Source organism: Lolium perenne, chromosome 4 (genome assembly GCF_019359855.2).
Source record: "Lolium perenne isolate Kyuss_39 chromosome 4, Kyuss_2.0, whole genome shotgun sequence".
NCBI classification, from domain to species: Eukaryota; Viridiplantae; Streptophyta; class Magnoliopsida; order Poales; family Poaceae; genus Lolium; species Lolium perenne.
In genome coordinates, this window is record NC_067247.2 from 235,059,491 (window position 1) to 235,082,095 (window position 22,605).

Consider the following 22,605-nt stretch of genomic DNA (forward strand, 5'->3'; position numbering starts at 1 on the left):
GAGCAGGTAAACGATAAACAAAGATAATTTCTGGAGTGACATGCCATCATAACCTTGATCATACTATTGTAAGCATATGTAGTGAATGCAGCGATCAAAACAATGTATATGACATGAGTAAACAAATGAATCATATAGCAAAGACTTTTCATGAATAGTACTTCAAGACAAGCATCAATAAGTCTTGCATAAGAGTTAACTCATAAAGCAATAATTCAAAGTAGAGGTATTGAAGCAACACAAAGGAAGATTAAGTTTCAGCGGTTACTTTCAACTTATAACATGTATATCTCATGGATATTGTCAATGTAAAGTAATATAACAAGTGCAATATGCAAGTATGTAGGAATCAATGCACAGTTCACACAAGTGTTTGCTTCTTGAGGTGGAGAGAGATAGGTGAACCGACTCAACAATAAAAGTAAAAAGAATGGTCCTTCAAAGAGGAAAGCATCGATTGCTATATTTGTGCTAGAGTTTTGGTTTTGAAAACAAGAAACAATTTTATCAACGGTAGTAATAAAGCATATGTGTTATGTAAATTATATCTTACAAGTTGCAAGCCTCATGCATAGTATACTAATAGTGCCAGCACCTTGTCCTAATTAGCTTGGATTACTGGGATTATCGCAATGCACATGTTTTAACCAAGTGTCACAAAGGGGTACCTCTATGCCGCCTGTACAAAGGTCTAAGGAGAAAGCTCGCATTGGATTTCTCGCTATTGATTATTCTCAACTTAGACATCCATACCGGGACAACATAGACAACAGATAATGGACTCCTCTTTTATGCATAAGCATGTAGCAACAATTAATTTTCTCATATGAGATTGGGGATATATGTCCAAAACTGAAACTTCCACCATGGATCATGGCTTTAGTTAGCGGCCCAATGTTCTTCTCTAACAACATGCATGCTCTAACCATTAGGTGGTAAATCTCCCTTACTTCAGACAAGACGAACATGCATAGCAACTCACATGATATTCAACAAAGAGTAGTTGATGGCGTCCCCAGGAACATGGTTATCGCACAACAAGCAACTTAATAAGAGATAAAGTGCATAAGTACATATTCAATACCACAATAGTTTTTAGGCTATTTGTCCCATGAGCTATATATTGTAATGGTAGAGGATATAAATTTTAAAGGTAGCACTCAAGCAATTTACTTTGGAATGGCGGAGAAATACCATGTAGTAGGTAGGTATGGTGGACACAAATGGCATAGTGGTTCGCTCAAGTATTTTGGATGTATGAGAAGTATTCCCTCTCGATACAAGGTTTAGGCTAGCAAGGTTATTTGAAACAAACACAAGGATGAAGCGGTGCAGCAAAACTCACATAAAAGACATATTGAAAACATTATAAGACTCTACACCGTCTTCCTTGTTGTTCAAACTCAATACTAGAAATTATCTAGACTTTTAGAGAGACCAAATATGCAAACCAAATTTTAGCATGCTCTATGTATTTCTTCATTAATAGGTGCAAAGCATATGATGCAAGAGCTTAAACATGAGCACAACAATTGCCAAGTATCACATTATCCAAGACATTATAGCAATTACTACATGTATCATTTTCCAATTCCAACCATATAACAATTTAACGAAGAAGAAACTTCGCCATGAATACTATGAGTAGAGCCTAAAGACATACTTGTCCAAATGCTACAGCGGAGCGTGTCTCTCTCCCACACAAAGAATGCTAGGATCCATTTTATTCAAACAAAACAAAAAAATAAAAACAAACCGACGCTCCAAGCAAAGTACATAAGATGTGATGGAATAAAAATATAGTTTCAGGGGAGGAACCTGATAATGTTGTCGATGAAGAAGGGGATGCCTTGGGCATCCCCAAGCTTAGACGCTTGAGTCTTCTTGATATATGCAGGGGTGAACCACCGGGGCATCCCCAAGCTTAGAGCTTTCACTCTCCTTGATCATGTTGTATTATCTCCCTCTCTTGATCCTTGAAAACTTCCTCCACACCAAACTCAAAACAACTCATTAGAGGGTTAGTGCACAATCAAAATATACATGTTCAGAGGTGACATAAATCATTCTTAACTCTTCTGGACATTGCACAAAGCTACTGAAAGTCAATGGAATCGAAAAATCCATCGAGCATATCAAAACAGGCAATGCGAAATAAAATGCAGAATCTGTCAAAACAGAACAGTTCGTATTGACGAATTTTATCGAGGCACCAGACTTGCTCAAATGAAAATGCTCAAATTGAATGAAAGTTGCGTACATATCTGAGGATCACTCACGTAAATTGGCATAATTTTCGGAGTTACCTACAGAGAATTTTGCCCAGATTCGTGACAGCAAAGAAATCTGTTTCTGCATAGTAATCCAAATCTAGTATGAACCTTACTATGAACGACTTTACTTGGCACAATAAAACACTAAACTAAGATAAGGAGAGGTTTCTACAGTAGTAAACAACTTCCAAGACACAAATATAAAACAAAGTACTGTAGTAAAAACATGGGTTGTCTCCCATAAGCGCTTTTCTTTAACGCCTTTCAGCTAGACGCAGAAAGTGTGTATCAAGTATTATCAAGAGACGAAGTGTCAACATCATAATTTGTTCTAATAATAGAATCAAAAGGTAACTTCATTCTCTTTCTACGGAAGTGTTCCATACCTTTCTTGAGAGGAAATTTATATTTAATATTACCTTCCTTCATATCAATGATAGCACCAACAGTTCGAAGAAAAGGTCTTCCCAATATAATGGGACAAGATGCATTGCATTCAATATCCAAGACAACCAAATCAACGGGGACAAGGTTATTGTTAACGGTAATGCGAACATTATCAACTTTCCCCAAAGGTTTCTTTGTAGAATGATCAGCAAGATTAACATCCAAATAACAATTTTTCAGCGGTGGCAAGTCAAGCATATTATAAATTTTCTTAGGCATAACAGAAATACTTGCACCAAGATCACATAAAGCATTACAATCAAAGTCATTGACCTTCATCTTAATGATGGGCTCCCAACCATCCTCTAGCTTCCTAGGAATAGAAGCTTCGCGCTCTAATTTCTCTTCTCTAGCTTTTATGAGAGCATTTGTAATATGTTTCGTGAAAGCCAAATTTATAGCACTAGCATTAGGACTCTTAGCAAGTTTTTGTAAGAACTTTATAACTTCAGAGATGTGGCAATCATCAAAATTCAAACCATTATAATCTAAAGTAATGGGATCATCATCCCCGATGTTGGAAAAAATTTCAGCAGTTTTATCACAGGCAGTTTCAGCAGTTTTAGCAGTTTCAGGCAGTTTCTCGCGCTTTGCATTGGAAGTGGAAACATTGTTAACACCAATTATTTTACCATTAATGGTAGGAGGTGCAGCAACATGTGTAGCATTAGCATTACTAGTGGTGGTAATAGTCCAAACTTTAGCTATATTATCTTCTTTTTCATTTTCTTCTTTTTCCCACCTAGCACGCAATTCGGCCATCAATCTTATATTCTCATTAATTCTAACTTGGATGCCATTTGCTGTAGTAAATTTTTTATTATGATGATTTTCATTAGGTATAACTTTCGATTTCAAAAGATCAACATCAGCAACAAGACTATCAACTTTAGAAGCAAGTATATCAATTTTCCCAAGCTTTTCTTCAACAGATTTGTTAAAAGCAGTCTGTGTACTAATAAATTCTTTAAGCATGGCCTCAAGTCCAGGGGGTGTGTTCCTATTATTGTTGTAAGAATTCCCATAAGAATTACCATAGCCGTTGTCATTATTATAAGGATATGGCCTATAGTTGTTACTAGAATTGTTCCGGTAGGCATTGTTGTTGAAATTATTATTTTTAATGAAGTTTACATCAACATGTTCTTCTTGAGCAACCAATGAAGCTAACAGAACATTATTAGGATCAACATTAGGCCTACCATTCACAAGCATAGACATAATAGCATCAATCTTATCACTCAAGGAAGAGGTTTCTTCGACAGAATTTACCTTCTTACCTTGTGGAGCTCTTTCCGTGTGCCATTCAGAGTAATTGATCATCATATTATCAAGAAGCTTTGTTGCTTCACCAAGAGTGATGGACATAAAGGTACCTCCAGCAGCTGAATCCAATAGGTTCCGCGAAGAAAAATTCAGTCCTGCATAAAAGGTTTGGATGATCATCCAAGTAGTTAGTCCATGGGTTGGGCAATTTTTAACCAAAGATTTCATTCTTTCCCATGCTTGTGCAACATGCTCAGTATCCAATTGTTTAAAATTCATTATGCTACTCCTCAAAGATATAATTTTAGCAGGGGGATAATATCTACCAATAAAAGCATCCTTGCATTTAGTCCATGAATCAATACTATTTTTAGGCAGAGATAGCAACCAATCTTTAGCTCTTCCTCTTAATGAGAAAGGGAACAATTTTAATTTTATAATGTCACCATCTACATCTTTATACTTTTGCATTTCACAAAGTACAACAAAATTATTGAGATGGGCAGCAGCATCATCAGAACTAACACCAGAAAATTGCTCTCGCATAACAAGATTTAGTAAAGCAGGTTTTATTTCAAAGAATTCTGCTGTAGTAGCAGGTGGAGCAATAGGTGTGCATAAGAAATCATTATTATTTGTGGTTGTGAAGTCACACAACTTAGTATTTTCAGGAGTACCCATTTTAGCAGTAGTAAATAAAACAAACTAGATAAAGTAAATGCAAGTAACTAATTTTTTTGTGTTTTTAATATAGCAAACAAGATAGCAAATAAAGTAAAACTAGCAACTAATTTTTTTGTATTTTGATTTAGTGCAGCAAACAAAGTAGTAAATAAAGTAAAGCAAGACAAAAACAAAGTAAAGAGATTGCGATGTGGAGACTCCCCTTGCAGCGTGTCTTGATCTCCCCGGCAATGGCGCCAGAAATTTAGCTTGACACGCGTACAGCACGCGACCGTTGGGAACCCCAAGTGGAAGGTGTGATGCGTACAGCAGTAAGTTTCCCTCAGTTAGAAACCAAGGTTTATCGAACCAGTAGGAGTCAAGAAGCACGTTGAAGGTTGATGGCGGCGAGATGTAGTGCGGCGCAACACCAGGGATTCCGGCGCCAACGTGGAACCTGCACAACACAAACCAAGTACTTTGCCCCAACGAAACAGTGAGGTTGTCAATCTCACCGGCTTGCTGTAACAAAGGATTAGATGTATAGTGTGGATGATGATTGTTTGCAGAAAACAGTAGAACGAGTATTGCAGTAGATTGTATTTCAGTATAGAGAATTGGACCGGGGTCCACAGTTCACTAGATGTGTCTCTCCCATAAGATAAATAGCATGTTGGGTGAACAAATTACAGTTGGGCAATTGACAAATAGAGAGGGCATGACCATGCACATACATATTATGATGAGTATAGTGAGATTTAATTGGGCATTACGACAAAGTACATAGACCGCTATCCAGCATGCATCTATGCCTAAAAAGTCCACCTTCAGGTTATCATCCGAACCCCCTCCAGTATTAAGTTGCTAACAACAGACAATTGCATTAAGTATTGCGCGTAATGTAATCAATAACTACATCCTCGGACATAGCATCAATGTTTTATCCCTAATGGCAACAGCACATCCATAATCTTAGAGGTTTCTCACACTCCCCATTCACGGAGACATGAACCCACTATCGAGCATAAATACTCCCTCTTGGAGTTACTAGCATCAACTTGGCCAGAGCATCTACTAATAACGGAGAGCATGCAAGATCATAAACAACACATAGATATAAATTGATAATCAACATAACATGGTATTCTCTATTCATCGGATCCCAACAAACACAACATATAGAATTACAGATAGATGATCTTGATCATGTTCGGCAGCTCACAAGACCCGACAATTAAGCACAATGAGGAGAAGACAACCATCTAGCTACTGCTATGGACCCATAGTCCAGGGGTAGACTACTCACACATCACTCCGGAGGCGACCATGGCGGCGTAGAGTCCTCCGGGAGATGATTCCTCTCTCCGGCAGGGTGCCGGAGGCGATCTCCTGAATCCCCCGAGATGGGATTGGCGGCGGCGGCGTCTCTGGAGGGTTTTCCGTATCGTGGCTCTCGGTACTGGGGGTTTCGCGACGAAGGCTATTTGTAGGCGGAAGGGTAGGTCAGGGGGCGTCGCGAGGGGCCCAGGAGACAGGTCGGCGCGGCCAAGGGTGGGGCCAAGCCGCCTACCCTCCTGGCCACCTCGTGGCCCCACTTCGTTGACTCTTCGGTCTTCTGGAAGCTTCGTGGCAAAATAGGACCCTGGGCGTTGATTTCGTCTAATTCCGAGAATATTTCCTTACTAGGATTTCTGAAACCAAAAACAGCAGAAAACAACAACTGGCACTTCGGCATCTTGTTAATAGGTTAGTTCCAGAAAATGCACGAATATGACATAAAGTGTGCATAAAACATGTAGATATCATAAATAATGTGGCATGGAACATAAGAAATTATCGATACGTCGGAGACGTATCAGGCAGCGTGGGCGAAGCGAGAACGGCGCGGGGGGAAGTGAAGTGGGTGGGCAGGGAGGACCGGCACCGGCGCACTAAAAAGAGGAAGCGCACTCACCAGCCGGGAGCTTTCTCCCAGGCAGAGTTCGCCGTGGACAAATGCGGCGACGACAACGGGGCGAGCGCACTCCCCGGCCGAAACGACGCGCGAGGCAATGTCCAAACTACCCCCGGTAGCTGAGATATTTGGAAGGAGCCGGCAGCAAACTTGACCAGAACAAATTCCACCCGCAGGAACAGACAGCTGGGTCCGGACGACGGTGTGGTCCACGAGCAGAGTAAGGCGGGTACGACCCAGCCATTGCATGTCTAAAGCTAGCGATGTCAGACCCACTTGTGCACGATGCAACCAACCAGCACGCTCGCTGAGACCAACATCCAACGGACCAGATACACCAGCTGAGAAGATCCGACGGTCCAGAATCTCAAATCGCTGTGAGAGCCCCATGGGGGTGCAAGAATTATACCTTAAGATGGTTCCAACATGAAGGGAAAAAATCAAGGTGTCCAGAATCGTTTGCTTTTAGTAAACCCGAAAGCATTATATATGCCATGTGCATGTCATAGTTTGAATCTCACTCTCTGTGATATGGCAAAATCTTGCGAGCAAGCTATTTCATTCTTCGGTATTATCCAGCGTATATATGTATTGTTTGCACGCTCTACTAAGAGGTGGAAGATTTTGCTTTATAATGTTCCCCAAATAACTATCAAACCTTTATCTAATACTCGTTGGGGGAGTCGGATAAAGAGTGTGCAGCCTATAAAGTGCCAAACTCCGCAGATAATATCAGCTTTGAAGGAATTGGCGAAGGTTTCTACTGATGATCCGGCCACAGTAAGTGATGCTCAAGGTTTGGTCAGTGCACTTGAGAAATTTGAAACTTTAGTTGGCATGGTTATTTGGCATGATATTTTATTTGTTGTAAACATGGTGAGCAAAAAGTTACAGGAAAAAATTGTGTGCATTGATGCTACTATCAAACACATTGAAGGGGTAATTTCATTCTTCAAAACCTTCAAAGATAATGGGTTCGATAAGAGTATTGAGAGTGCGAAAGCCATTGCATCAGGTATGGGCATAGAACCAATATTTCGTATAAAATGTCAAAGTAAAAGGAAGAGGCATTTTGATGAAATCAATGATGATGAGGAAGAACTACAACTATCAGCTATTGAATCCTTCAGAGTTAATTACTTTCTTGTAGTTGTTGATGCTGCAATTGCTTCACTGGAGGATCGGTTTAAGCAGTTGAACGCATTTGCAAAGGTGTTTGGTTTCTTATTCAACTCAAAAAATCTGAAGTCCTTGGATGATAGTAATCTGCAAAATAATTGCACTACTTTTGCACAAACTTTTACTCATAAAAAGGCGTGTGATGTTGATCTTGATGATTTTGTTTCTGAGTTAAAGGTTCTCCAAGTAAAATTGCCAGATGATTTGTCAGCGCTTGAGATTCTTCAGTTCGTTACAACTGCTGATTGCTATCCAAATGTGTCAGTTGCATATCGCATCCTCTTGACTATACCTGTGACTGTAGCCTCAGCTGAAAGAAGTTTCTCTAAACTGAAGCTACTAAAAAATTGTTTGAGGTCAACTATGTTACAAGATAGATTGAATGGCTTGGCTACGTGTTGTATTGAGAAGGATATCTTGGAAAGCATTGATCTTGAAATAATTGTCAATGATTTTGCATCGAGGAATGCGCGGAGAAGCTTTTTGGAGAAGCATTGAAGTACTCTTGGTAATTTGGTCTTTATTTGAGATAATGAAACTAGTGCAAAATACATTTTATATTTTGCTGCCATTTTATAATTTTTTTCACTGTAATATGCGAACAAACTGAGAGTTTATATATATCTAGTTATACTATATATCGTTTTCAAAGAGCCCCTTTTTTTTATGTCGCCCAAGGGCACCAAAATACATAGGGCCGGGGCTGCAACTGTTTAATGGGACAACTTTTGGTTCCAAAATCAATTTTTGGTTCTACTTCAAAGATAGTGCTGGCAACTGTTCCTAAAAATACCAGACAAGGCCTATAGAAATTTGAGTGGCATTCCGGAACAACATCTTCCTAATTTTTCCATGACGCCGATTTTGCATTTGAACGGGCAATTTCATGCTAGGTGGTTTTTCATGGCGTGCTGGATGATGATGCTTTGTTTTTTTTGTTCGAACGGATCACCATACTTTCAAGAAACCCACTAGTCGTATCCGTATGTGTGCAAACTGCAAACATGGAGTGCCCATGAGCGTTCCCCGTTGGGAATGCCAAGCTCTTCTTACTCCATGAAAGTGCAATGCGTAATGAGTAGTCGTACTATAGTAAGAGAAGGTAAAGCTAGCCTAGATTTCCTTCTCTCCTTGTAGCACCGGCCACAGGGCGCAAGTACGATTCTCGCCATACTTCCCTATGTTGACTCAAGGATAACCCTAATCCATTCAAAAAGTATATATACAACAAGCTGATATGGACCACAACTACGGAACTAGTGCCCAATGTATGGGTTGCTCTAAAATAGTTCTGAAATCGGAAATTCAATTCGGCTCCAGGGTGCGCGTATGCTCCCTCTACTAAAAAATTATATTTCGAAATGTCAAAAAATTTGGAAAAAAAATTCTAAATGTACATCTTCATAATATATGTGCGTTTGTCAAGTTTCACGAAAAACCAATATTTTGTGTGGTCTATATAAAAAAGAGAAAGTTTATCTTGTGAAAAGCATTATTTTTAGCACTGAATTTTGTCTTTTTTACACACGTCACATGATAAGTCGATTTTTTATGAAACGACTTTGTGAGCACGTAGCACATGAAGATGTACGTGCGAACTTTTAGTTTCAATTTTTTAAAATTTAAAATGTATGTAAGATGCATTTTAAAATATAGAGAGCATATGAACCCATGTTCCAAAACACCGCTCCCGACTTCTGAAATCTATTATCTTTATGGGCGAACCACAGGGTTAGCCGGCCCAAAATAATTGTTGAGACTAATCGAAACACTTGTTTGCTCAACAATCACTATACACCTTTGTAACACCAGGCACAACCACCGTCAAAGGGTATCACCATCGGTGTCACATCGCGGCGTTGAGAGCTGCCGAAGTAAAACAAAAAACAAAAGTAAACCTAACATATTTGGTTAGGAAAGTGGATGTGCAACATAACCATTTAGTTTCAAGTCTCTAGGGACCACCGTAGTAGAAAAATCACCTTAAGGGCTTCTCTTACAACATTCCTTAAAAAAGAGTTGCCGATCGAAGTAACAGAATGTAAGTGTCCGCACCTCCTGTTATCCTGGCGCTTAATTAAGAGGTTTTTTACGGTACAAATTACTAGTCTCGTGGATGACTAGTATTAAGCGGGGGTAGTTTAGGCAGGTAATGTTTCGGTATTTTTTTTTATTCCACTAGTTTGATGCCCGTGCGATGCCACGGGATATCAAATTTCATTTCGTGCAGCATATGTAAACATGGTGTATGTAAAAATGTAAAATAGTTAAGAAGGAAAGAGCATATAATTTGGATTACTCAAACTTGATTTTTCCATCCCTTCTCCTTTCCGACCATGGAGCGTGGCCCCATCTTTTTCATTGATGAACTTTTATAGAACATCTTTTTTATTGATGAATGTTTCGTAGAACACTTTATAGTCAGCTGAGGGAACAACCAGGTACTCTTAAACATAACATTTAGATTTTGGGGCTCTGCTTGCTACTTTCAGGTTCATAAAATGCCGGCACTATATGATGTCTTGCAATACAAACTGATGAAAATGAAAGTTTAGTAAACAAAAGATGTTAGATTAATATGTGGTTATCTGCGATGCAGATTATAGCAAAATATGTTACACACGGTAATAACTACTGAGGTCAAATTGCTCCTACATACTATGTTTACATACATGATGGCCAATCAATAGCAATAGGACCAAACGTAGGTAGCTCCAGAAATGCATTGCGTGATGCTGCTCTTCTTGAACCTGAGATCATAGTTTGGAAGTTAGTCCTCTCTGTCATGCATCAGATCATCATCAGTCCATGTACCTGATGGAGCCAAAGTAGATAATTTAACTATCTGTCGATCAGGTAGAATATCGCAAGGGCATGTGAGTGCTTGATGGTTGTGGACTACCAAATGTAAGATCTTCGGAAACAGAGACACTGCAAACTTACAGAGTTATGATCTGGATTAAATGCGAACACAAGGAGATGACAGCTTCATCGCCTGTTACCCGGTCCTTCTGAGCAACCAAATGAAACTACAGCAGTCAGCACCTGCAAATAGAGATGTGAGCAGACCCTGACACTGGACCTATACAATAAGCTGATAGTTTCAGCAACGAATCCTAGACATTTGATCTGAAATAGTGGATGCATTGTAACAAGTAAACTCATCATCGATGCTGAGATTTAAATGACAGTGAGAGTATTCTTTACCTTCATTTTTGTAAGTTTCCGAGTGTGCATTTTTTCTGCCTCTTCTACTTGAGAAGAAATAATTTTACTGTACGCTGCAGAGCTCTGAGGGTCCTGATTTGGAACAGGTCGAGGATAATAACATCCTACACTTTCAGCTAATACAATCAATTTATTTACTTGTGTATGCATTCTGTTTGGTGACCTGAGCTGATAGTCCAAAATCACTACAGAGCCTCTGTAACTTTCTCCATAAGTTCCTGGACGCTTCTCACTTATCAACTCTGAGCTCTCGTATCATTAGGGATGTGGATCAACAAAGTTACCGAAGTCATACTCAGAGTACATGCCATATGAGGCACTATCAAAAGCAAGCGGTTCTAGATTCAGAGAAAAAGCAAGAGGTTCTAGCAAAACTAACAGATAAATTAGTATTGTCACTTCATATAATTACAACAACCTTTTTTTTAGTTGCAGTTCTAACCCTACTAAAATGAGTTTCAAACTGTTAGCGGTAGTTGAATATGGAAAGCTACATCATGTATAGAAGAGGGTATGGTAATCCAAGGCATACCTGACATGTGTGGCCAGATTGTCATTGTGCCTGTAATATGTATTATCTCCAGAATATATCTGAACTAATGAGAGAAGAGGATACATGTGCTTTATAGATGTTAAAAGTTAGGTAGGAGTATTTGTTTTCTAGTAAATGTAAGAGAAACGAGGAAAGCGATTTTTTTTTTTGTATCGTCTTGCTTTATTTGATAGACAAAGTAATTGATCCCCAACCGTCAAGACAACATAGAGAATACAAACATGTATTTTATAGACTAAATCCAAGAACCATGAGCACAGTTGCAGATTGTTACTACAAGGTATAACAAAAAATCTCAAGAACTAAAGGTTGATAGTTTGGCTCACATTTAGCTGACTACCGATCTTGCCTCTTGCACTATATATAAGCCTGCAGAAGATATGCTTAAGTCATTTGCTGAATCTGTACATAAATCATGTTGACAATATTTTGGGACCTTTTCAGCCTTTAGGGATAACTCATAGATAGACATGTAATCAACAGAATCTTGCTCGACAATAAGACAGTACCATTATCTATGTGATAGGTTTACTGATGTCCCATTTGAGCTATAAGATGGTGAGAGGTGCTTTAAAAGAAAAGAGAGCATGCATAAGGAAACTTACATTTATAATTTTTAATCATTCCAATTACGACAAATCCATGCGAAGGTGCAGACAAAGTAGGCCTCACTTGTCTGATTTGCGTCCATGCTGCGACAACCTCACCGCCCCCTACAAAAGTAGGCAAACTTAATCTGCAAAAGTGAATCGGCGTGAGGAAAAATAACATTTAAATACTTCAAATAACTGAATGTGAACTCAGTGCTGCCGATTTGTTATTTTTTTCTGTACATGCACCAACTTATTTCTCATGTTGCTACTATAAACTATTTAGTTTCAAATGAACTGGACACCACTCGTTCAAATATTCAAAGGTAATAGGCTTGTGAGTTTTCTCCATCCTTCCTAACTTCTTTCTCCTGCTTAACTTTACTCACTCGAGGTCCTCCTTAGCTAAGACTAAATGATATCCTATAGTAAGACTGACCTGCAAATTTGTTTCAAAAAAATAATGTCCTGCAAAGTTTCTTCTTTGGTGAATGCATACAGTGAAAATACGGAAAAAATCAATGAATCTGTTAATCATCACATCAGCATTGAATAATACAACCAGGCTATACAACCAGGCTATACAGCTCTCAATTTAGAGTGCACTTACTTGGTACTTACAACTGTCATTGAATAATACATCCAGGCTATACACAGGATTCTCCCTCTCTATGCGGACTTTGTCAACTGGCTCTTTGTTTAAGATCTGAAATATATTCAAGTAATGAATATGTTAAGTTGTCCAAGTGATCATTGCAACATTACTGGATGTTCCACCACTCCTGGAATAACTCTTGGCTTACATTCATAAATCATAATGTGTCTAGCCGTCTTGTCTGGCCTCTTGAACTTAATCCGTGGCGGGTGCTCAACCATGGGAGAGCTGGAATCTTCATTCTCAAGAGAAACCTCGGCAGTCCCCGCTGTTGAGAAACCCCTCGCCGTCAAAGCCTTGGTGCAGAAACCATAAGCCTGAACGCTCTTCAGTGTGAATGTTTGGATGCCGCACATCAAAATTCAGTCCAATAATATGACCAGTATCAATTAGTAACATAGGCAATGAACCCGCAACCTGTATCCACGATACGAACATTGGCACACACACCATGATTTGACGAATCCAGCTGCAAGGCCTCACAGGTTCTATGAACGACCCATGAGGTGCGCATCCCAGGAACTTCAAAGACATGCCACAGGTTTCGGCTCGATAGACACTCCACAATAAGTCATGCATCCTGTGATGAGTCCTCTGCGGACAAAAAAAAAACGGACACTTGGATCAAATGGTGATGGTGTTGGTCGATTTCAGTGGGAAAGAAAGGAACACACATAGGGGCGGATCAAGATGATGTTGCCGGATGTGCGGCGGCACACCTAAAAGTTGTGAAGGTCAATGAGATTTAAATAATTGCCAGAAGTTGTGAAGGGCAATATTTACTATGAAGATCGACAAAGAAAGACTTTGGTTGTGATCTCGAACTTCTTCCTCGACTTGGGACTTGCACAGGCGCTCTGCAAGGATGCAGCCTTAAAAAAATCGAAAGCTCGTCCTCACGGTATCTTAACAGTGTGGTGGAGGCCGAGGAGTAAGGCGAGGGCAGGAGGACAGATGCGGCGAGCTTCTTCCATGTGGCACCCGCGCGCCGCCGCTGTTGTCATCGTCATCGAAGTCGAGCTCCCCGGCCTCGTCCGCGGCGGCGCCATCTGGAGTCCAGCGGGACGGCGCCGAGTCACGGAACTCCGTGAAGGCGCTGCTGGCGGCCGCCGGCGAGAGGCGGATCTGGCGTTCCCGAGTACAGGGAATGACAGAAGGAGGTTGTCGTAGGAGGGATCGTCAGCGAGAACGGGAGAGGAGGGGGTTTCCAAGGGGCGATGTGAACGGCAGCGGCGCAGACGCGAGAGAGGAGCGGGGACTGCGCGCGGGTTTCCTGTCGTTCCGGAGGCAGGGTGCTGTGTGCGCGACTGCGCGGTGAGCGGACAATTTTGACGAAGAGTTTTCTTTTTCGGAAAGCGCTGTATGCGCGACGAGCGACGCTCGTGGAGCCGGACGAAGGACGAAACCCACAACGTACCGATTGACGACGGAACCAGTTCCTCCTTTTTAAGTAGGAGAGATATGAAGGCAGTTTGGTCCCAGGATTACGGGTAACGATCAATCCGTCCATCTGCTCACATCAAAGGACTGCCTTAGTTATAATCAATTCCGTATTAAAAAAAACTTGCGTAATATATTCCCGTAATAGTCATAGCTTCCAATTGCTGTATAGCCACTCCTAAAGCAAAACACAAAGCGCCAGCATCGAGCCGTGATTCCGTGAAAGCTCACGCATGAGTACTACCTTTAGCTCCTCTTCTTCATCCCAGTCTCCATTAAGAGCCACCGGCAGCCCAAATAAGCGTTGGCAGGGGCGTCGGTACCTCCGTTTTGGGGGACGTCGACACATCATCCTCTATTTGGGGGAGCTGCTTCCATACCAACGACCCCAAAACGGCGGCCCGATAGATATTTTTTTACACAAACTACATATTATACTTAGAGTTTCGTTTTAATGTCATTCACGATCGAGGAATGAATAATATTTTCGGTCAAATCCGAGTAAAATAATATTCACTCCTCAATCCCGGATGACATTTGAAACCTTATCTCTAGCCTACTACCTACTGGCCACCCGGCTCTGTGGAGGTGGACGATCGACCGGAGCTCTCTTCCATGCTCTCTACCCCGTTCCTCCGTCGTTGATCCCCCGCTGCTCTCTCCGCCACGAACGTCAAGTAGGCGGCTCTATCCGCGGTCACCGCCTCCTGACGCAGCTGCTGCTCCAGCTCCTCCCGCCGCCGACGGTGATCCAACTCCTACCTCTGTAGCCGGAGCTGCATCTCCGCCAAACGACGCGCCTCGCAGACTTCATCCTGACGCTGCGTCTCCTCCCGCTGCAACCGCGGCAGCGCAAGCTCCTCCCACCCCTTCTGCCGTCGCGCCTCCCACCGGCGCTGGCTCGCCGCCGCGCCTCCAGGAACTCCAGCCGCTCCGCCTCCTCGAGCGCTACCTGGTTCTCCTCCTCATGGCGCCGCCGCTCCGCCTCCTGTCGCTCCGCCTCCCGTCGCGCCTCTCCGCGCTCCCTCCGCTCCCGTCGCTCCGCCTCCTGGCGCTGCTGCTCGCCCGCATCGTAGGCATCTACGGTCGCCGCTAGCGCCGCCTCCTCCCACGCCTCGTACTCTGCGAGCTGCGGGTCCGCCTCCAACACTTCTACGGCCGCCTCTAGCACCGCCTCATCCCATGAATCCCACATTGTGCTTTTTTTCTAGGGTTTTTGCAGCAGTGGCGGGGGAGGAGGGATAATATAGACCGTCGGCGAAGCGGGAAACATCCCGTGCGGTGTCATGGCGGGAGACTTTCCCGCGCGGCACCGTGGCGGGAGAGTTTCCGACCAGGTGTCGTGGCGGTAAAATATCCCGTGCGGCGCCCTGGTGTCACTGACAGATGGCTCCCATGCCCAAAAAATTCATCCTCGTAAGGCGTCGGCGCGCCCGATTCACACCCTTGGCGAAGGGGCCGGCACGGGGTTGCCGGTGATTCTATTGGACTCGAAAATTGGCCGGTGCAGTTTGGGGCTGTTGGAGATATGCCCAAGAGGCAATAATAAAGTGGTTATTATAATATCTTTGTGTTTATGATAAATGTTTGCATACCATGCTATAATTGTATTAACCGAAACATTGATACATGTGTGTTATGTAAACAACAAGGAGTCCCTAGTAAGCCTCTTGTATAACTAGCTTGTTGATTAATGGATGATCATGGTTTCGTGATCATGAACATTGGATGTTATTAATAACAAGGTTATGTCATTAGTTGAATGATATAATGGACACACACCCAAATGAGCGTAGCATAAGATCAAGTCATTAAGTTCAATTTGCTATAAGCTTTCGATACATAGTTGTCTAAGTCCTTAGACCATGAGATCATGTAAATCACTTACACCGAAAGGGTACTTTGAGTACATCAAACGCCATTGCGTAAATGGGTGGTTATAAAGATGGGATTAAGTATTCGGAAAGTGCGAGTTGAGGCATATGGACCAATAGTGGGATTTGTCCATCCTGATGACGGATAGATATACTCTGGGCCCTCTCGGTGGAATGTCGTCTGATTAGCTTGCAAGCATGTGATTGGATCACAAGAGATGACATAACACGGTACGAGTAAAGAGTACTTGTCGGTAACGAGGTTGAACAAGGTATGGAGATACCGATGATCGAACCTCGGACAAGTAAAGTATCGCGTGACAAAGGGAATCGGCATCGTATGTGATGTCTACGCACGCTTCTATTCCTGTAGACAGTGTTGGGCCTCCAAAAGCAGAGGTTTGTAGAACAGCAGCAAGTTTCCCTTAAGTGAATCACCCAAGGTTTAACGAACTCAGGGAGGTAAAGGTCAAAGATATCCCTCTCAAGCAACCCTGCAATTAAGATACAAGAAGTCTCTTGTGTCCCCAACACACCTAATACACTTGTCAGATGTATATGTGTACTAGTTCGGCGAAGAGATAGTGAAATACAAGTAATATGGATGATTATAAGTAGTAATTGCAATCTGAAATAAAAATGGCAGCAAGCGAACATGTAGCAGAACTTGTTGGAAACGGTGTTTCAATGCTTAAAAACAAGGCCTAGGGATCATACTTTCACTAGTGGACACTCTCAACAATGATCACATAATTGAATAAATAAATGCTACTCTCAAACACTCTCTTGTTGGATAACAAACACCATTCATTGTGTAGGGCTGCAAAAGCACACCTCAAGCCGAAGTAAACAAGCTCCACAACGTCATAAAGGAATCACACACAATGCGCACACTGTCACCATCACACCGTGGAGAGTGACTCCGGAGTTCATATTAAAGTAACCTCTAGAGTGCATAATAGACAAGAGTAACATCTACATATTCAACTAGATTACAAAGCTCATGATCACATAAAGATCACACCATGGGAGAGAGAGATGAACCACATAGCTACCGGTAGAGCCCTCAACCTCGGGGGAGAACTACTCCCTCCTCATCATGGGAGACAGCAACGGCGATGAAGATGGCGATGGAGTCGATGGAGATGGCTCCGGGGGCAATTCCCCGTCCCGGCAGGGTGCCAAAACAGAGACTTCTGTCCCCCGAATTAGGGTTTTTTGGTGGCGGCGGAGCTACGGAACTCTTCTGGAGAAATCGTCCATCTCCTTAGAGTTTTCAGGGCAGGAGCTTAATATAGGCGAAAGGGCGGCGCGAGGGGGTGCCCGAGGGGCCCACCCCATAGGGCGGCGCCGCCCCCCTCCTGGCCGTGCTAGTGGATGGGGAGGAGGCCGTGGGCCTCCTCTGGCCTTACCCTTCTGGCTCCGTGGGTCTTCTGGCGAAATAGAATTTCTGTAATTTTTCTGGATTTTTCTGAGCACTTTGGTTTTTGGGCCTTTTCTGCAATAAACAGACATAATAAACAGAAATTGGCACTGTGGCATCTTGTTAATAGGTTATTCCAATAAATGCCATAATATGATATAAAGTGCATATAAAACATGTAGTTATTGGCATAAAACTAGCATGGAACATAAGAAATTATAGATACGTTGAAGACGTATCAAGCATCTCCAAGCTTAGTTCCTACTCGCCCTCGAGTAGGTAAACGATAAAAAGAAAAATTTCTGAAGTGACATGCTACCAACATAATCTTGATCAATACTATTGTAAAGCATATGAGATGAATGAAGTGACTCAAAGCAATGGTCTATAGTTTGCTAACAAATAGATAATGACTAAACAACTGAATCATATAGCAAAAACTTTTCATGAATAGTACTTTCAAGACAAGCATAAAAAAGTCTTGCACAAGTGTTAACTCATAAAGCAATAGAATCTTAATAAAAGGTTTTGAAGCAACACAAAGGAAGATTTAAGTTTCAGCAATTGCTTTCAACTTTTAACATGTATATCTCATGGATAATTGTCAACATAAAGTAATATGATGAGTGCAATAAGTGATGGCGTGTATTTCACACGTTCGTTGGGCAACCCCAAGAGGAAGGTATGATGCGCACAGCAGCAAGTTTTCCCTCAGAAAGAAACCAAGGTTTATCGAGCCAGGAGGAGCCAAGAAGCACGTTGAAGGTTGATGGCGGCGGGATGTAGTGCGGCGCAACACCAGTGATTCCGGCGCCAACGTGGAACCTGCACAACACAACCAAAGTACTTTGCCCCAACGAAACAGTGAGGTTGTCAATCTCACCGGCTTGCTGTAACAAAGGATTAACCGTATTGTGTGGAAGATGATTGTTTGCAGAAAACAGTAAAACAAGTATTGCAGTAGATTGTATTTTAGTAAAGAGAATTGGACCGGGGTCCACAGTTCACTAGAGGTGTCTCTCCCATAAGACGAACAGCATGTTGGGTGAACAAATTACAGTTGGGCAATTGACAAATAAAGAGAGCATGACAATGCACATACATATCATGATGAGTATAGTGAGATTTAATTGGGCATTACGACAAAGTACATAGACCGTCATCCAACTGCATCTATGCCTAAAAAGTCCACCTTCAGGTTATCATCCGAACCCCCTCCAGTATTAAGTTGCTAACAACAGACAATTGCATTAAGTATGGTGCGTAATGTAACTAGTGACTACATCCTTGAACATAGCACTAATGTTTTATCCCTAGTGGCAACAGCACAACACAACCTTAGAACTTTCTCACACTGTCCCGGTGTCAATGCAGCATGAACCCACTATCGAGCATAAGTACTCCCTCTTGGAGTTACAAGCATCTACTTGGCCAGAGCATCTACTAGTAACGGAGAGCATGCAAGATCATAAACAACACATAAGCATAACTTTGATAATCAACATAACAAGTATTCTCTATTCATCGGATCCCAACAAACGCAACATATAGAATTACAGATAGATGATCTTGATCATGTTAGGCAGCTCACAAGATCCGACAATGATAGCACAATGGGGAGAAGACAACCATCTAGCTACTGCTATGGACTCATAGTCCAGGGGTAGACTACTCACACATCACACCGGAGGCGACCATGGCGGCGTAGAGTCCTCCGGGAGATGATTCCCCTCTCCGGCAGGGTGCCGGAGGCGATCTCTGGATCCCCCGAGATGGGATCGGCGTTGGCGGCGTCTCCGGAAGGTTTTCCGTATCGTGGCTCTCGGTGCGGGGGTTTCGTCACGGAGGCTATTTGTAGGCGGAAGGGCAGGTCAAGAGGCGGCACGGGGCCCCACACCACAGTGGCCGCGCGGCCAAGGGGGCCGCGCCGCCTAGGGTTTGGCTCCCCCGTGGCCCCTCTTCGTCTCTCCTTCGGACTTCGGAAGCTTCGTGGAAAAATAGGACCCTGGGCGTTTGATTTCGTCCAATTCCGAGAATATTTCCTTACTAGGATTTCTGAAACCAAAAACAGCAGAAAACAGCAACTGGCACTTCGGCATCTTGTTAATAGGTTAGTTCCAGAAAATGCACAAATATGACATAAAGTGTGCATAAAACATGTAGATAACATCAATAATGTGGCATGGAACATAAGAAATTATCGATACGTCGGAGACGTATCAGCATCCCCAAGCTTAGTTCTGCTCGTCCCGAGCAGGTAAAACGATAACACAGAGAATTTCTGGAGTGACATGCCATCATAATCTTGATCATACTATTTGTAAAGCATATGTAGTGAATGCAGCGATCAAAACAATGTATATGACATGAGTAAACAAGTGAATCATAAAGCAAAGACTTTTCATGAATAGCACTTCAAGACAAGCATCAATAAGTCTTGCATAAGAGTTAACTCATAAAGCAATAATTCAAAGTAAAGGTATTGAAGCAACACAAAAGAAGATTAAGTTTCAGCGGTTGCTTTCAACTTGTAACATGTATATCTCATGGATATTGTCAACATAGAGTAATATAATAAGTGCAATAAGCAAGTATGTAGGAATCAATGCACAGTTCACACAAGTGTTTGCTTCTTGAGGTGGAGAGAAATAGGTGAACTGACTCAACATTGAAAGTAAAAGAATGGTCCTCCATAGAGGAAAAGCATCGATTGCTATATTTGTGCTAGAGCTTTGATTTTGAAAACATGAACCAATTTTGTCAACGGTAGTAATAAAGCATATGCATCATGTAAATTATATCTTATAAGTTGCAAGCCTCATGCATAGTGTACTAATAGTGCCCGCACCTTGTCCTAATTAGCTTGGACTACCGGATCATCACAATGCATTGTTTTTACCAAGTGTCACAAAGGGGTACCTCTATGCCGCCTGTACAAAGGTCTAAGGAGAAAGCTCGCATTGGATTTCTCGCTATTGATTATTCTTCAACTTAGACATCCATACCGGGACAACATAGACAACAGATAATGGACTCCTCTTTTATGCATAAGCATATAACAACAATTAATAATTTTCTCATTTGAGATTTGAGGATTGTTGTCCAAAACTGAAACTTCCACCATGGATCATGGCTTTAGTTAGCGGCCCAATGTTCTTCTCTAACATATGCATGCTTAACCATATGGTGGTAGATCTCTCTTACTTCAGACAAGACGGACATGCATAGCAACTCACATGAAATTCAACAATGAATAGTTGATGGCGTCCCCAGTGAACATGGTTATCGCACAACAAGCAACTTAATAAGAGATAAAGTGCATAATTACATATTCAATACCACAATAGTTTTTAAGCTGTTTGTCCCATGAGCTATATATTGCAAAGGTGAATGATGGAATTTTAAAGGTAGCACTCAAGCAATTTACTTTGGAATGGCGGAAAATACCATGTAGTATAGGTAGGTATGGTGGACACAAATGGCATAGTGGTTGGCTCAAGTATTTTGGATGCATGAGAAGTATTCCCTCTCGATACAAGGTTTAGGCTAGCAAGGCTTATTTGAAACAAACACAAGGATGAACCGGTGCAGCAAAACTCACATAAAAGACATATTGAAAACATTATAAGACTCTACACCGTCTTCCTTGTTGTTCAAACTCAATACTAGAAATTATCTAGACCTTAGAGAAACCAAATATGCAAACCAAATTTAGCATGCTCTATGTATTTCTTCATTAATGGGTGCAAAGCATATGATGCAAGAGCTTAATCATGAGCACAACAATTGCCAAGTATCACATTACCCAAGACTTTTATAGCAATTACTACATGTATCATTTTCCAATTCCAACCATATAACAATTTAACGAAGGAGAAACTTCGCCATGAATACTATGAGTAGAAACCAAGGACATACTTGTCCATATGCTACAGCGGAGCGTGTCTCTCTCCCATAAAGTGAATGCTAGGATCCATTTTATTCAAACAAAACAAAAACAAAAACAAACCGACGCTCCAAGAAAAAGCACATAAGATGTGATGGAATAAAAATATAGTTTCGGGGAGGAACCTGATAATGTTGTCGATGAAGAAGGGGATGCCTTGGGCATCCCCAAGCTTAGACGCTTGAGTCTTCTTGATATATGCAGGGGTGAACCACCGGGGCATCCCCAAGCTTAGAGCTTTCACTCTCCTTGATCATGTTGCATCATACTCCTCTCTTGATCCTTGAAAACTTCCTCCACACCAAACTCGAAACAACTCATTAGAGGGTTAGTGCACAATATAAATTGACATATTCAGAGGTGACACAATCATTCTTAACACTTCTGGACATTGCATAATGCTACTGGACATTAGTGGATCAAAGAAATTCATCCAACATAGCGAAAGAGGCAATGCGAAATAAAAGGCAGAATCTGTCAAAACAGAACAGTTCGTATTGACGAATTTTAAAATGGCACCAGACTTGCTCAAATGAAAATGCTCAAATTGAATGAAAGTTGCGTACATATCTGAGGATCATGCACGTAAATTGGCTTAATTTTCTGAGCTACCTACAGGGAGGTGGACCCAGATTCGTGACAGCAAAGAAATCTGGAACTGTGCAGTAATCCAAATCTAGTACTTACTTTTCTATCAACGGCTTAACTTGGCACAACAAAACACAAAACTAAGATAAGGAGAGGTTGCTACAGTAGTAAACAACTTCCAAGACACAAAATAAAAACAAAGTACTGTAGGTAAAAACATGGGTTGTCTCCCATAAGCGCTTTTCTTTAACGCCTTTCAGCTAGGCGCAGAAAGTGTGTATCAAGTATTATCAAGAGACGAAGTGTCAACATCATAATTTGTTCTCATAATAGAGTCAAAAGGTACCTTCATTCTCTTTCTAGGGAAGTGTTCCATACCTTTCTTGAGAGGAAATTGATATTTTATATTACCTTCCTTCATATCAATAACAGCACCAACAGTTCGAAGAAAAGGTCTTCCCAATATAATGGGACAAGATGCATTGCATTCAATATCCAAGACAACAAAATCAACGGGGACAAGGTT